General features: G+C 45.6%; 1 protein-coding gene across 2 annotated transcripts in view; it reads left to right on the forward strand.

The window, feature by feature from the left end:
* Window positions 1–766: 766 nt before the first annotated feature.
* SLC23A2 (solute carrier family 23 member 2) overlaps window positions 767–17,481 on the forward strand; it is a 124,463-nt gene continuing 107,748 nt past the window's right edge. The window contains exons 1-2 of one of the 2 annotated variants that reach the window (XM_066593063.1): window positions 770–909; window positions 17,090–17,153. The gene's annotated coding sequence lies outside the window, so the exon portion shown is untranslated. Of the gene's footprint in view, window positions 910–17,089; window positions 17,154–17,481 lie in introns of both variants that reach the window. The other variant, XM_066593062.1, reaches the window with a different exon arrangement.

A 17,481-nucleotide genomic window follows, 5' to 3' on the forward strand; every position in this document is an offset into this window, starting at 1 on the left:
ACACAATGTAATTACATATGGGCGCCGTTGATTACACGCCCGTAGAGAACAATGGGCTCTCTTGCCTGTAATATGCCGCAATATAGAACATGCTGTGTTCTTTTTTGCACTCGCATATTACACCATTCCTACACGCAAGTGAGCGGAACTGTGTAAGGCAATGCATTTGACTGCCTGCGAATTACCGCGTATCACATGCGTGTACAGTGCACGCATGATAATAGGTAATCTTACACTTGCGTGAGCCCGGCCTAACATTCCTGGTTGCCCATAGCAACCAATTACAGCGCAGCTCTTAAGCTGCTGAGGAAAAATGCAAGCTGAGCTGTGATTGGTTGCTATGGGCAACCAGGAAAGTTTTACTGTTTTGCTAAGTGAGCCTAAAAAGTTTTATCCTGCCAATTCCGCCCCTAAACTAATGGACGGTGCAACGTATAATTATGTGGGAGCGCACAGCACCGCAGCCACATTTATAACATCCTTCTATAATATCCTACAGAAATCTAGGGGATTATACTTTTTAAGAAAACCTTTATAAGCTAGAAATTGCCCTAAAATGATGAACGTGCTTCAGCCAGCCTAGTAACAGTGAGAGCCGGCTACCCTAAATGACATCCCAGGGTATGAGCAGCTCACTTGGCAGGCTTCCACTGAACAGGAAGTGACCAGGTGAGGGCAGTGCGTCTCGCATCGGAGCTTCATGCCAGAACACGACGTGTGCGCGGTGACGTCAGGGGGTGTGGTTATCTCTGAACTGTCAGTGGCGCTCTGCTGAGTGCGGGGTCCGCCTCCATCCCCTGGCTATACCGCCACCGCTGCCGCCGCCGCTCCTCGTCATAGGGGCTGGCAGACAAAGCCCGGGGTTACGGGCCGCTGCAACGAGTCGCCATCGAGAGCCGGTGATGGCAGGTAACAGGCTGGGGGTGAGCGGGGTGCCATGGAGGGCACATCAGCTGTGTGTACAGCATGGACTGAGCAGAGGTGGGAGGGCACGAGGCGGTGAGATGTACCTTGGTGAGGGCCTGGAGGGCACTGGTGGTGCCAGTTGTAAGATGGCACAGCCTAAAGCTTCCTCACCTGCTGCCCGGCCATAGGGATCAGTGCAGAGTCCCAGTGCTAGAAGTTGGCATCGCTCATCACTTGTGAGTGGCACATACTGATGCCTTGTATCGGTGCCCTCCTATATACCAGGCACTTGTATGCCCGCAGCTTCCAGCGTGCACTGGTATGCTGGAGGTTGTAGTTCTACAACAGTCGGAGAGCAGCGCCATAATTAGTGTCACCGTTGTTATGGAGGCCGCGAGCACATAGTGCCACCCATGCTGCCATCTCATGCCATGCCCACTCTCTTGGTAGTTTGATTTTTGTTTGGGCGTGCTGAAGTGTTGGCGACAAATGATGATGGTTAGATCTATGGGGGTGAAATAATAAACTGACCAGCGGAGACTTCTTATTGGGCAGAAGAAGGTGGCATTTAAAGAGTTATTTTTTTGGAACCCGTGGCACTTTTTTTCCAAGTGGCCGCATTTGGTATTGCAGGTTATTCCCATTTATTTCAGTGATGGAGAGCTGCGGTTCCGTTACAGGCAACTGCATGATGACCGTGTTTCCAGAAGTCCAGCGCAGCCGGTTGGCATCAGCTATGGTAGGGGGGGGGGTCAGGCTTCGCACTCCAACACATCTGCTATTAGTGATCTGTTCTGAGAAAGGGGGACATGAAACCCCCAATTCTTGAGATCATCAGTGGTCTCAATGGTAAGCGCCCCAACAATCAGATTTTAGCACCTATCCTGTGGAAAGGTGGTAAAAGTTTTTTTTGGCACAACCTTTTTAATGATGGGTCATTAGAAGGGTTGTGCCAAAAATTATCCCCTTTCCTTAAGATAGGTACTAAAATTTAATTGCTTGGGCTCTTACCACTGAGACCCCTCAATGATCTGAAGAATGAGGGGTTTTGTCCCCCCCCCTCCTTTCTCCTCATTGCAGGCTCACTGTACCCCCTGCAGTGAGGAGGAGACTAATTGTAGTGGTGGGCACACATGTGCTGTGCCCATTCATTCTCATTCAGACCGCCAGACACAGCTGAGCACTTGACTATTTCCGCCAGCCCATTGAAATGAATGGAGCGGTGCTGCGCACATGTGACCGCCACTTCTTTCATTCTCTAGCTCTCTGCGGGTAGGTGCATGAGGGGGACCCATTCTTAGGATCAGCGGTGAGACTCCCACCAATTACTTCTATGTCCTGTCGTATGAAGGGTTATTATTGTTGTTCCTCATCCTGATTGGCCAGGTGATAATATGCCCTACATCAGATCATAACATTGGCTCTCTGCGTTGAGCAGAAGGGATCGGGGTGTTGGCTTCGCACTGCACCATCTAGTGCTGGAGTTCTAGGCTTGAATCTGACCCTGGTGGGGCTTTGGACCTGGTGCCCCAGTACTGCAAGGCAGCAGCGCTAACCACTGGGCCACCACTATTGTTCAGGGAGGCCAAACTAGAGAACCCAATTTTTACTCCGATTGACTTTAATGGACGTTGGTATAGTCTGATAATTCTTAATCCCTTGACTTTAGTTATTAAAGGAGTTGGCCCATTTCAGCATTTCCAGCTCGAAGGGTTCTGCAGAAACAGCCGAGCGCGGCAGTCTTTCTGTAACTCCCCTTGAAGTGTATTGATGTTTGGGAAATCTGAATGTATTTATTCATTTACTGACGGCAAGCAGGAGTTTGGAGCTGATGATGTAGTTTATTAGGGGGGTTGTTTAGCAATCTCATATTCCAGGGGATAGACGTCTGGCGTGGTCATGTAGGGCAGTGGTTCCCAACCTTTTTCAGCCCAGCGCCCCCTTTAGGTATTGGGATGGTGCTCAGCGCCCCCCAAGCCTTAATAGTTTAAACCCAGTCAAAGTTTACCTTGTTTACAAAGTTAAAAGTACAAATTAAAATACCAAATTCTTCTTTAGAAAGTTTGATAGTGTTTAACAGAATAAGCATTAATGGTGAAAACAGGTCTCTAAAAATCACCAAAGAAGTATTTTAGTCAGCTAAGGCCTAACGCTCACGGCCAGGATTTCCGCTGCGTAAAATGCGGCAGAAATCCGCGGCATTTCACTACAGCTATTAGGTTCTATTGAACCCAATAGCTCAATGTACAATCCACAGTGGAATTCCGCAGCATGAAATTACCCGCGGCAAGTCCTGTTTGCAGCGGGCATACACGCGGACGGCTTCCATTGTAGTCAATGGAAGCCACCTGTCACGCTATAGTTCTGCTGTAGCACAGCGGAAGTATAGCGGGAATACGGCCCCGGCCACCGCCGGCTGTGTCAGATGACGCTGCCGGCACGTCATGCGCTGTACTGCGTATGCGCGCCTGCAGTGTCATGCGAGAGCTATGCAGCAGATCTGGAGGTGAGGATTGGGTCTGTGGGGGGGCGCCGTGACAGACTCTGCTGCGGTATTCCGCTTGCGGAGCCCGTCATGGCCGTGGGCATGAGGCCTTAATTTCAGCTGTTAAAATATAGGTGCTAAATATTTAAAAACAGGTTAATTGCAGATACAATAGTAACTAGGTTTTATTGCAGAAGATAATTTTTGGGGGTAAAGTAAGCAATAATACCATCTTTAATAGAAACATGCAACGTATAAAGAAAATGCAAGATACACGTTAATCCTTAATGATCAGAGGACTAATTAAAATGCAAGAACAATAAAACTAGACTAATAATAATGTTTGCCACAATGAATCTGTGTCATTAATGGCTGCCTTGGGCCTGATGAGCGGATGCCAATTTGGCCATATGTGGTTCTATCTTCATCAACAGCAGTCCCAAGTCGCCCCTTACACATAGCTGAAGTTTGTATCTCGCTTTTGTCAGGAGCTGCTGAACCACGCTGAAGCCCCTCTCCACTAAGTACGTAGATGGAAAAGCTAACATGAGCAACTTAACTTTTTGCCATAGGATAAGAATTCTTCACTTTCACCCAAAAACATTCATAGCCACATTGTTGGAAAAGTGTTTGGGCTTTGTTATTTTGTTTCAAGTCGATCTACTGCTCTTGTAATCTGGGATGAAATTCTCCTGCGTCTGCTGAAAATGGATTGAGTACCCATGTTGGTATTTCAAAGGTACATAGATCATGAAACCTAGTTTGCATGTCTTCTTTGGCTTGTTTGAGGTTTGAGCAAAACCCATCTAAGTCAGCATCTTGAAGTTTGTCTCTGTCTTCGTGTGCAATTTCTTGAAGACTCAGAAACTGCCAGAGCTCGCGTCGACTCACGTTATTGGTATGAAGGTCCAGTTTGGCAATGAAGGAAGAGATTATACCTTTAGCCTTAATGAAATTAAGTTTGCTTCCTTGTAGCTTTGTGTTGACCTCGTTGAGTTTGTCAAATATGTCTGTGAGATAGGCAACGTCAAGACGTCGTACTTCGATTGCATCACAAAGGCTTGGGTCAATCGTCCGAAGAAACTCGACTACTGTGTCAAAAAGTTCGTAAAAGCGTCGTAAGCGCTTTCCTCTTGACAGCCACCTCACTTCGGTGTGTAGGAGTAGACTTCGACTTCTTCGTCATGGTCTTGACAGAGCTTGCGGAAAAGACGTTCATTCAAACGTCTTTTATCTGGTTAACCACATTAATTACATAGTACAGAGAATCCTGCAATCTCTCACATAAATGTTTAGTAACAAGGTGCTGCCAATGGCGCATGCAGTGGACTGACGTTATGCCAGGTATAGACTATTTTAAATGGACTATAAATCTGCGATATCGACCAATCACGATGCAGCTCCGTCGGTTGCACAAGCAAGTACATTTGTTACAAGGATGTTTTTTTCTTGGAAAAATTCTTCCACTCTTTTGTACATGTAGGAGCCTTTCATGTCGGTGGTTAAATTTCTGGTAAACAGTTCCTCCACTTCCTCATCATTCCGATTGATGAAACGACCGTCGGCTAGCAGCAATGCTTCATTGTCTCTAATCATTGATTCATCAATTTGCATTACACATCCAAAGTGTTCCTTCCACATCAGCAGCCATCTCGTCAATTCTTCTTGAAACAGTGTCATTACTCAAAGGACTCAACTTCACCATGGCAGGCCCCAGCATAGTACTGATAATCTCTTAACTGCGGGTAACACAAATGTTTCCCCAATAGTATGTGATTTGCCACATTGTGCTATTAATAAAGAGACTTCATAGCAAGCAAGGAGAGCAGATTTTCCAAATAGCTTGCCTACAGTGCTGCGGTTCTCAAACTTTGACTTTAAACCTTTGAAAAATGAAATGGGCTTACCCAACTTGTCTGAATGCATTTTTGCAAGGGGATCACTCAGTCTCGAGGGCTTTAGAGCTTCATTCGAAACTGCCTTTTCACAAACGAGGCTCAAGGGAAGCTGTCCATTTGTAGGAGAAGGGATGAATCTGTATTTCTAGTATTCATTTGACTATTGATTGTATTTCTTCTTCTCAGCCATTTTTATAAAGTATGCTTCCAGAATGCACGATCATATAATGATGTATGACTTTTAGAACTCCATGACTCCACTACAGATCGATCACACTGGATGATCTAAATAACCACCTAACCCGTTGTATTACATAATGTCGCTGATTGGCTGGAACTACTTCAATCTTTCACTTGTGTGGGTCTCTGGGAGTTGTAGTTTATATCAGTGGTCTGAAAAGATACTTAGCATCCACTAAGACTACAACTCCCAGAGACCCACACAAGTGAAAGATTGAAGTAGTTCCAGCCAATCAGCGACATTATGTAATACAGCGGGTTAGGTTGTGCTGTAGGTTATCCAGTGTTATGAAGTGTGATTGATCTGTAGCGGAGTCATGGTGTCATACGTCATACATTATATGATAGAGGCGCGCAGGTTGCACACAACTCCCATTACATGTAAGTGCTTCATATGGAAATAATCGCCTCGGTTTTCATCGGTTTCGGATTTCACTGATTGTTTTTGGACGGATTATCGATGAAAGCCGAGGTATCTTTTTCTTTTTTTTTTTCTTTTTTTTTTAGAAAAATGCAGTTACTAGATGAAAAAAAAAATCAACAAAACAAACACAGAATGCCCCTGCCACCCTTTTTCATTCCACCATTCCCTTGACAAGGAACCTTCACCCCCCCCCCCCAGGGGGCAATAACGCCCACGTTGAGAAGCACTGATATAGGGGGGACACAGGGATATGGCTGCTGGGAGATCAGATCTGGGGGCCGGGGTTTGCTCTCCACCTCCACTAGCAGGAGCGGTCACAGACTGCTGGCACGAGTGGGGTCACAGATGCCATGAGCACCTCCAATGTCCTCTGTTAGCAGTGGCCTGCTTGTAGGTAGCTTCCTCCTGCAGTGGTGGAGGTAAGTACTTGGGTAGCCCTAATAGCTGGAAGTAGGGAAAGAGGGGAGTTTTACTGAGGGATGACGTTATGGTTTTGTCAATAGGAAGGCAAGCTCTGCTGTGATTACTGGGAAGACTACTGTGACTAAGAGCGGCTTCACACGGACGTATTTGTGTGTGCAATACACAGAGAATAGAACCCTTTGATAGCAATGGGCTCAGTCTCACCTAGTACTTATTTATTTATTTTTGCGCAAAATAAATAAATTAGAACCTGCTCTGTTTTTTCGCATTTGCACACCGAAGTGACCCATAGAAGTCTACGGGGATGCGTAACTCCGCATGGAATATGCGTGTAACCCGGAGCAAACCATGGGGAAAACAGCATATCTGGAACTCATTAGGCTAAAAAGCCTCTCAAATCAGGGGGACATGCAAAAAAGTAGGGCAGCCTGAGGAAGTTTGCTAGAACATGTATTTTGTTAGCCGTTAAAAGCTATCGTATCTAGAAGATTACTTGTTTTTTTTTACTGAGAACAATGACAAAAAGTAAGGTAAAATGCACTGGTATGTGCGCAAATGTGCTTCGATGGTGGCCCAAATGCGTTGTACTTAGTTTTGCGCAAATATACATACCCCTGTGTAAATCTGCCCTAAAGGTGAGGAGTGGGGACTATTTTAACTATTGACAAAGCATGCGTGCTGATGTGACTACCGGGGAAATGGTCACATAGGTAGTCTGACTACTGGGGACTTAAAGGGGTTGTCTCGCGAAATCAAGTGGAGTTATACACTTCTGTATGGCCATATTAATGCACTTTGTAATATACATCGTGCATTAAATATGAGCCATACAGAAGTTATACACTTACCTGCTCCGTTGCTGGCGTCCTCGTCGCCATGGTTCCGTCTAATTTCGGGGTCTTCTTGCTTTTTTAGACGCGCTTGCGCTGTGCGGTCTTCTCCCTTCGGCTCTGCTCAGCAGCATCAGCGTTTTGGCTCTGCCCCCTTGTACGCATCATCGCGTAGCTCCGCCCCCGTCACGCGCAGCTTCCAGCCAATCAGGAGGCTGGAACCGGCACACGTCATGGGGCGGAGCTACGCGATGCGTACAAGGGGGTGGAGCCAAAACGCAGATGCTGCCGAGCAGAGCCGAAGGGAGAAAACCCAATTGCGCAAGCGCGTCTAAAAAAGCAAGAAGACCCCGAAATTAGACGGAACCATGGCGACGAGGACGCTAGCAACGGAGCAGGTAAGTGAATAACTTCTGTATGGCTCATATTTAATGCACGATGTACATTACAAAGTGCATTAATATGGCCATACAGAAGTACTTAACCCCACTTGATTTCGCGAGACAACCCCTTTAAGGACTGCCGTACTACAAGGAGTAGTGGGGAGGAGCTCTGCTCTCACTACTGGGGAAATGGTGGTGGCTCTGCTGTGACTAGTGGTAAAGTGGAAGATGGAGCAGTGGGCACACATATAACACTGCTGTAAGGGAGGGGGACGTCCAGTGACGGGTAAGACCAGACTTGCGCATCTCTAGCTACAGCGCCTTTTCTTTTTAAATGTTCTTCAGTTGTTCCTCGGCTCGGTTATGTGGATCTGGAAAAAAAATAACCAGTTGTGATTAAGGGCTAACTCGGACAAGTGTGTCCAATTTTTATTTTTTGTGCGCCGCATTCAAGTCAATGGGCGCAAAAAAAAAAATAGTGCATACATGTGCAGATCATACTAGTAACAATGGACATGTATAACACAAATATAAAAAAAGTATATTTTATATATTTTAATCTGTTATACGTGTCCATTTTTAATAATATGATCTGTTCATGTATGCACTGTATTTTTTTTTTCATTTTGCGCCCAGTGACTTTTGCGCAGTGCTTTAAACACACAGACCAGAGGGAAAAAAGTGCAGCGCGTCCTCCTCCGGTCTGATTTCTCAGTCGGGATATGAACAGAACCAAACTGTTCCAAAGTCTCTTTTTCCGTCTTAGCGGGGTTTTATGTAGATGGTGAAGGATAAAATAACCTTCTATTATCCTTTACGTTTTTAAGATCTCTGCTTGCTGAGGCGTCCAGAGGCTGTTAACCTCTACAGACCTAAAGCTTCTTTGGGATTGCTACATTTGTATCCAGTCTATGCAATCCTATGTGAGCTCAACTTTACCAACAAGACAAATGTTTCTCCTGTCCGTCTGCTACAGAGGAGATAACGTATCCACAGGCTTGGCTCACAGAGGATTGTCTAGATTGGATACAAGAATCTTCCTATTCATTGACAGCAAGAAGATGTTATAAGGGGGATTTCACATCTGTGCTTTTCTGCTCAGTTTGGGGAGCAGGAAAAGGGAATCCCCGCGGCCGACAGACCCTATTGACTATAATGTGGTCCACCCAGCTACCAGGCTTTTGGATGGAAGAAAAAGCCCTGCATGCAGCACTTTCTGAGTATTTTGAGTCAGATCGGCGATGGAACCTCCGGCCAGTCGTACCGGCGCAGATGTAAAATTGGCTTAACAATTCTCAAGTATTTATATTAATGGCACAATTCATTATTATTCCAGCAGGGGGCAGACTGTTCCTCTCGTAGCTGATAATCCGCATCAGTAGATACAAGTATGCCCTGCTGTTGACCCAGTGTACGTCAGCTAGGTCTGCCTGCTGGCAGCGGGCGATGTCTTCTTGGCAGCATTGCCAAGTTGTTCTCTAAGACACATTCTCGCAGGTAATAAAGAATTAGCAAAGTATCCACGCAAAGTGTTTGTTTTCTGTGCGGAGAAGAAAGGCAGAAGGATCTGTGATCGCGTCGGACTGGCGCGTGAGATGGATTTAATAGCTATGATTAGTGTCAGTATGGCTACCAGGCAACACTTAAAGGGGTTCTGACATGAAAAAAAAAAAATTGTACTCACCTTGCCTGGCCTGGCCCGATCACCAGGCATGTCCCCTCCAGCCGGCATCTTCTTCTGTGCCTTTAAAGCAGAGCAGGAGCGGTCAAAAAGACCGCTTCCTGCTCTGGTCCGTCCGTCAGGCACTTCCGAGGTCAACGGACGGACCGCCACAGCAAGCACGTCACAAGCAGTGCTTGCTGTGGGCGGCCCGTCCGTCCGGCTGAACTCCGGAGTGCTGAGCATGCGCAGTGGAGACGCGGGCCGTCCTGACTCCTGTCAGAGGGCACCTCTCCACTGCGCATGCGCGCGATCCCGGAGCGGCGCGGCTGCTGGAGAAAGAAGACTGCCTGCCGGGAGGCATACTAGCACTTTCTGCTTAGGTTAAGCAGCGCTGCTGATTAGAGCCACCTGATTGGCTCTTCGGCACCACGTGACTGTACAGCGTGCACCAATCAGGTGGCTCTAGTCAGGCTGCTTAACCTAAGCAGAAAGTGCTAATATGCTGCCGGGAGATGACCCCCCGATGTCAACAACAACAGAAGAACAGGTAAGTGTTATCTTTTTATGCTTTAGCAGCCATTAACCCATGGGTTCCCTGGGTCCATTAGGCAGACCAGGGAACAATGGCTGCTAAAGCATAAAAAAATTATTCATGTCAGAACCCCTTTAATCCCTTCTTAAATGGGTTTTCTGACCCCTAACAATCACTTTGTATTAGTGTAAAATAGGAAAAAAATTTACCCTGTTGTACTACTTTTTTAAAAGCCCCAAACCAGCAAACCGCTTTCGTGCCGCTGTCATCCACCATGTAACCACAGCAACAGCTGTGGCAGTGATACCGTTTTTAGAATGTAGGTCACACAATTACTTTTAATTCAGATTTATTAGCTCCCTGGACTCTGCTTAGAACTTGTTTTACCCAATACTTGGCATATGCCTGGAAATATCACCCGTGTATGCTATATCTGCAGGTTAGAGGATAAATGTTTAGTGTGGCAAAAGCCCATTTCAGAATTTACTGATAATACCTGGAAGTATTCATGACTGATTGACATAAGTTAAGAGAGACGCCTACTGTGACAACATGGGGAAAGAGAAGGTGAAAAGGATGGTACTGCTATAACTACAGTAGAGGGGAGAAGGCTGTGGCTATAGAGGAAAGGAATGGCCCATGGTGTAACCACAGTGGGGGAGGGCCAATGGTGTAACCACAGTGGGGGAGGGCCAATGGTGTAACCACAATGGGGGAGAGGGAGGGCCCATGGTATAACTACAATGGAGGAGTGAGAGCTGTGACTACAGGGGTCAAGGGTTGGCATTACTTTAACTAGTTAGGGAGTGAGGGCTATAACTATAGGGTAAAAGGATGCCACTAGTATGACTACAGCAAAAAAGGATGGCACTGCTGTAACTACAGTGCAGCAGAGGGCTGTTTATATAGGGGAAGAGATGGCACTATAGATGCCAGACGGGAGCATAAAGTACTCCTTCAAAATAACATCAGTTGTGTTATGTGCCGTCTTGTCACACCAGAGCCTATCAGACACAAGTGATGTATGTGAACCCAGCCTAAGAGGAGTCATTCAGAAGGGTTGAAGTATGTAAGGAGCGGGTCAGGTATACCACTAATGCGTGGAGATAGGTCAGTCAGATGATAAAAAGTTTCTGCGCTCCAGGGGTACAGTATAAGACAATCAAATAGATGGGAGACCCTTCTGTACAGATTGCTTGTCTTATATCGTGCCCCTTTTAATCCTCTGATTGACCTATCTCTTTGCTTGTCTGGGGTGTATTCCACCTGCGGAAATTCCATAAACATTCTCCACACTCTGGATATCCAGTAAGGATGGGGACTTTTGCAGTCATTCCAAACTTGAGCCTCAAGGCAAACCCAGATGATAGGTGTGCCAGCCGACCCTGTGGGGAAGTGGCTGTTCATGCAGGTGAGTCACCTCTGATCTACAATTCTGCTTGTTTTCAATACACCACAACTTTTGGAGTGCTGCCCTTGTTTTACTTGTTTCTTATGTAATGCGTGCCTTACATAGGTAACAATGTATCTTATGTGCTGTATTACATGTACTTTAGTACAGGCAGTCCCTGAGGTACGAACATCCGACTTATGTACGACTCATACATATGAACGGGAGGCTCGGTATTAGAGCTTGTTCACACACGCACATATTTGCACTGCGGGTACATGGGCCGTTCTATTTTTATTTTTTTTGGCATGTGCAAATCCGCACTGTAGTCATGCGCAGTAAGACCTTACAGAAGCGGGCACAAAACATGTTGCGTAAGTGACTGAAATTCACTTACACCCATCTGAATGAGCCCGCAGCCAAAGCCTACTACGTAGCACTCCAGCGGATGTAATACTACCGCAATCGAATTACAACCAATTAGGAGTGCCCGCCTTTTCGGGTCTGGTTCGTAGAACTGTACATGCATTTCAAGATGCTGGCTCTTGTTAGATGTGCAGACGAGGAGTGCCTATCCCTTCTCCCGGGTCTGGTACTGTACATTACAGGAAGTTGGCTCTTGCTACATATGCAAGCGAGGGGTGCCCGCCGCTTCTACCGGGTCTGCTACTGTACATTACTGGAAGTTGGCTCTTGTTAGATGTGAGGCGAGGGATGCCCACTTCTACTTCCCAGTCTGGTACTGTACATTACAGGATGTTGGCTCTTGTTAGATGTGTAGATGAGGAGTGCCCACCTCTTCTCCCAGGTCTGGTACTGTACATTACAGGAAGTTTGCTCTTGTTAGATGTGTAGACGGGGAGGTGCCCGCCTCTTCTTCCGGGTCTGGTACTGTACATTAGAGAAAGTTGGCTCTTGTTAGATGTGTAGACGAGGGGTGCCCGCTTTTTCTCCCAGATCTGGTACTGTACATTACAGGAAGTTGGCTCTTGTTAGATGTGTAGATAAGGGGTGCCCGCCTCTTCTTCCGGGTCTGGTACTGTACATTACAGGAAGTTTGCTCTTGTTAGATGTGTAGACGAGGGGTGCCTGCCTCTTCTTCCGGGTCTGGTACTGTACATTAAAGAAAGTTGGCTCTTGTTAGATGTGTAGACGAGGGGTGCCCGCTTCTTCTCCCAGGTCTGGTACTGTACATTACAGGAAGTTGGATCTTGTTAGATGTGTAGACGAGGGGTGCCCGCCTCTTCTTCCGAGTCTGGTACTGTACATTATGGGAAGATGGCTCTTTTTAGATGTGTAGTCCAGGGGTGCCCGCCGCCTCTTTCGGGTCTGGTACTGTACATTATGGGAAGATGTGTAGCCGAGGGGTGCCCGCCTCTTCTTCCTGGTCTTGTACTGCACATTACAGAAAGTTGTCTCTTGTCACTGTTGTAACCTTGTAAATACAGTACCGTCCGTGTACTGCTCTGCAACGATGCCACGGAAACACAAATCTGATGCAAGTGCTGATGATACAGCAAAGAAAAGAAAAACCATCTCCATGGAAAATAAAGTAGAAATAAAGAGATCAGAGAGAGGCGAAACTCTGTCATCCATTGGCAGAGCGTTTGGTTACGGCCGGTCAACAATGGCAACCGTAAAAGATAAAGCTAGAATAATGGAGCTTGTGAAAGGCCATTCTCTAATGAATGCTACGATTATTACCAAGCAACACCGTGGTTTAATTAACGAGATGGCTCTTGATAATTTGAATAGAAGACCAAAATCAGTGTAATATGCTTATCAGTCTTTCTTTCAAGCAAGATAAGGCTCAAAGCCATTTTTTCGGCGTAAGTTCCAACTTACATACAATTTCACCTTAAGAACAAACCTACAGAACCTATCATGTTCGTAACCCGGGGACTGCCTGTATACCAAAGAGTAATATATGTATGACCCAGGTAAAAAAAATCTAAGATGTCTATACAACGGTCTTGAAATGAACTTGCCATACATCAATATCCTAAATATGGCCATCAAGATCTTCATGACATACCATCGCCTGTAGAGCTGTGGACTGGAGAAGACTATATATATAAGTAGATGTTCTTAGATAATAAGTGCTGGAGAATTCTTAAGGCCCCTGTAGACGGAACAATTATAACTATCAAACGAGCAAAAATGAACGATAATCTAAAGTGTAAACGCAGCCAACATCGAAAAAATAGGTCATTCACATACACGAACCCTTAGTGTATCCCAGGAAGGTAGTGTTCTAGTAGGAGCTGGTCAGCAGCGATGTCACATAAGACTCTTGGCTAATGAGAATGCTCGGGATGTTCGCTGGGGTAGTAAAGAGTCTAATTATATAATGGTTGGGTTGTTCCCAGCAGACAGCTGTTTTACGAGGTTCTAGTCAGGAAGACTGACACTAACATAGTAACATAGTTCGTAAGGCTGAATGAAGACAATGTCCATCTAGTCCAGCCTGTCCCACCTCCTGTTTTGTTGATCCAGAGGAAGGCAGAAAACCCCAAGAGCAGAAGCCAATTAGCCCTTTTGGGGAAAAAATTCCTTCCCGACTCCCTAATGGCAATCAGACTGTTCCCTGGATCAACCCCTAATAGTTCCTACCTGCCTGTATACCCGGATTAACAAATAATAGATTTATAGCTTATAATATCCTTCCTCTCCAGAAAGACATCAAGTCCCCTTTTAAACTCCTCTAAGGATTTTGCCATCACCACGTCCTCAGGCAGAGAGTTCCACAGTCTAACTGCTCTTACAGTAAAGAATCCCTTTCTATGTTGGTGATGAAACCTGCTTTCCTCTAATCGTAGCAGATGTCCTCTTGTTACCGTTGCAGTCCTGGGTATAAACAGATCACGGGAGAGATCCATGTGTTGTCCCCTCATGTACTTATACATGGTTATTTGGTCGCCTCTTAACCTTCTTTTTTCTAGAGTAAATAGTCCCAATTTGGATAGCCTCTCTGGGTATTCCAGTCCCGTCATTCCATGTATTAGTTTAGTTGGCCTTCTTTGAACCCCCTCCAATACCGTAGCATCTTTCCTGAGCACCGGTGACCAGAATTGTACGCAGTATTCCATGTGGGGCCTGACAAGTGCCTTATATAATGGGAGGATAATGTTCTCATCCTTCGCCCCTATACCTCTTTTAATGCACCCCAAGACTTTATTTGCCTTTGCAGCAGCTGACTGGCATTGGTTACTCCAGTTTAGTCTATAGTCCACTAGTACCCCCAGGTCTTTTTCCATATCTCTTTTCCCTAGCGGTACCCCATTAAGTGAATATTGGTAACAACCATTCTTGCTGCCCATAACCTTACATTTATCAACATTGAACTTCATTTGCCATTTTTCTGCCCAAGCCCCCAGCTTATCTAGGTCCGTTTGCAGCCGCACATTGTCCTCCATTGCATTAATTATTTTGTATAATTTTGTGTCATCTGCAAATATTGAAATTTTGCTGTGCAGTCCCTCTATCAGGTCATTGATAAATATACTGAACCTTGTGGCACCCCACTAGTGACTGTGGCCCAATCGGAGTATGAGAGATTTATGGGATCCTTTCAGTGCAGTCCAGCCGCTGCCAGTCTGCTTATAGGTTTACTTCCTTTCAGCTGGCACCTTGTGACTATATAAACCCGGGTGCTTTGGGGGTTTGTCTCATAGTACAGTTATAGTAAAAAGTAACTTGGTGTTCTCGCAGATACGGTGGATTTATTGCAGAAGTATCTACTACTTAAATTCTGTTCCTTACACCTGAAGAAGTTTGATGCAACTTTGCGCAAATGATGTAGGAACAGCCGCATCCAGATGTATGGAGTGGATTTATAGTTGCATCATGGTCTATAATAAATCTGTTCCCTATGAACGCGCCCTTATTATATACTTTTAATAGCTTTTTTTACGCCTGCAGCTCTCTAGGGGTTTTTGTGGACTACAGTATGATACTGATGTCCTGGCCTTTCTATAGGCCGTTAAAGGGTTGCTCCTAGCCCGGCATAGATGGCAGCACGGCTCTATACATGGTGGTTGGGAATGTAGAAACGGCTGACTTGGCTACACTGGTTTCTTAACTCCCTTAACTATGCTGTTTGCGTAACTCCCATTGACATCTATGGGTGTTGCAGTAACGGAGTAATAAAGCCACTCGGCTGTTTCCATAATCCTGGCTAGGGACAGTGGGGCCAGAATAGGAGACTGGTGTGGGAACCCCACCTGTCTGATTTGTAGGCTATTCTGTGCATATTCCATAAAAGTGTGAGATGGGAATACCCCTTTAATGTTTGATCAATGGGGGGAGGGGGTGGGGCTGAACTTTGCAACCCCCATTGGGGGGGGGGGAAATTATTCCATGGCTATCCTGATAATCCCACAACTCATTCAACTTCCTGTTCAGCAGTGGTCCCGGAAAACGCACCCATGGATCAAACACCGAAGAACATCAGCTAATAACTAGGATAACTCGCCCAACTGCAGACTAGTATCATGTTATGGGTTAGTTGTCCAGTCTATCTATACTGAATTCTGCCCTTTTCTACCCTATGAGGTAATAGTACATCACAGTAAGCGCGCTGTTACTTTGAACCGCCGTACCATTACTTAATGGTAACAAAGTGGACACAGGAGCTTTGTCCGCACCATCACCAGCGGTGGCTGGTTGTAACTAACGTGATATCCTCTTCTAACAGCAGGGGTCGGAGTTGATCTTGGGAGCTTAACCTATTAAATGTTGTGGGTCAATAAGTAGTGTAGCATCTAAGGAGTTTAACAGAGGGAAGGGGCTACCTTTGTCACCCTATCAGATCCTCTGTGACGCACTTGCAGGGTGCCAAAGGGGTTTTCAACAGTTGATGGACCTAGCTGCATATATTTGTATTGTTTGCTTACTTGCCTGTTAAGCCCTGCTTATGGCAGGGCTTAATAGCTCATCAGTAAAATGCTGACAGGCAATAAAAACAAATGTCCAAGCGGTTCATAATGAAAGCTGTTGCTTTGTGTTTTGGAGTATTTAAAAATGTTGGGGGAAACTTTTCCTTCATCTTCAGAAACAGGATGAACCTTTTTAGGCCATGATATAGCAGACCAGTCTTGCAGGGAATCTGAAGGCAGCTGATTCATTCTGGTTTGCTGCCATTGGTTAGTTAGAGGCTTTGAAATGAAGCTGGAAGTAAAACTACCACAAGCTGCAGCAAGTCACCAACTATGAGAGAGGCCCTATGAGTAACTAATTTTTTATTCAGACTGGCATGCAAATGTTGTCATGCTCCACTGCAAGGTAGTCGCCCTTAGAGCCATTGTATCTGAGTAAGAATATAGTGCTGGACAGAGGCACCATAATATGGAGCCGACTTGGTGTAATGCCTTACATGCCATATGCTTAGGGCTTGACGTTGTCTGTGACTATTGTTGACCCATCCAGAAGATAGTTGACGTCCTATCTTCTGGATGGGTCAACAATAGTTAATCGGTGGGGGTGCGTCGCTTGGGATCCCCAATAATCAGCTGCGACCTCTTCCTGGGCTCACATTCATTAGTCAGTTGGCCTGAGAGTAGCTTGGTCCTATTCAAGTGGATGTAATTGAGCTGCAATACCAGGCACAGCCACTTCATTCAGCTGATCGGTGGGGATCCTGACTGGTGGACCCCCAATGATCAACTATTAATGACCTGACCTTGAAGATACATCATCAATAGTTTAGTGCTGGAACACTGCGGTCAAGTTGTGTTTTTGGCAACTAGTTTTAGAAAAGCTTTTCCAATGGAAAATCACAGCAAGAAAATCACAACATGACTTCACCGTTGTGTGAATGAACCCTACCGCTCACGCATGAAGTTGCCTGATCAGTAATTGCTGTGTGAATGTACATTTCAGTTTTTTTTTTTCTTTCTCTGTTCATTTGTTTTTAGGGTTTTCTTTTGAGGGTGAGAGAAATGCACTGATGGCATTATGCAGTTGATGACTCAAGAAAAGGTAGGATGGTACTTGGTTCGTGGTGTTGGAGTTCATACAAACTAATCCTTAAGGTTGACCAGATCATAGTTTGAGCTGCAGTCTCCGGTTTAGTCCTACTAGTAATATTCGTGAATTAGTGTGTCGGTATAAAAGATTAAATTGGACTGTATGTGCTTGTTTTTAGTAGCTAGTAGCGAAACGGACAGTTTTTACAGGGGCATCTTTAGGAAGTAAAGCTTGTAGATGTGGCCCAGCTTCATGGCCACATGCTAAGGGTTAGTGGCCTCGAAGTACTGATGGGTTCTCTCTTCAGAAACACTCAGAGCACAATTTGATATTGTGTTAT

This window comes from Eleutherodactylus coqui, chromosome 2 (genome assembly GCF_035609145.1).
Source record: "Eleutherodactylus coqui strain aEleCoq1 chromosome 2, aEleCoq1.hap1, whole genome shotgun sequence".
NCBI classification, from domain to species: Eukaryota; Metazoa; Chordata; class Amphibia; order Anura; family Eleutherodactylidae; genus Eleutherodactylus; species Eleutherodactylus coqui.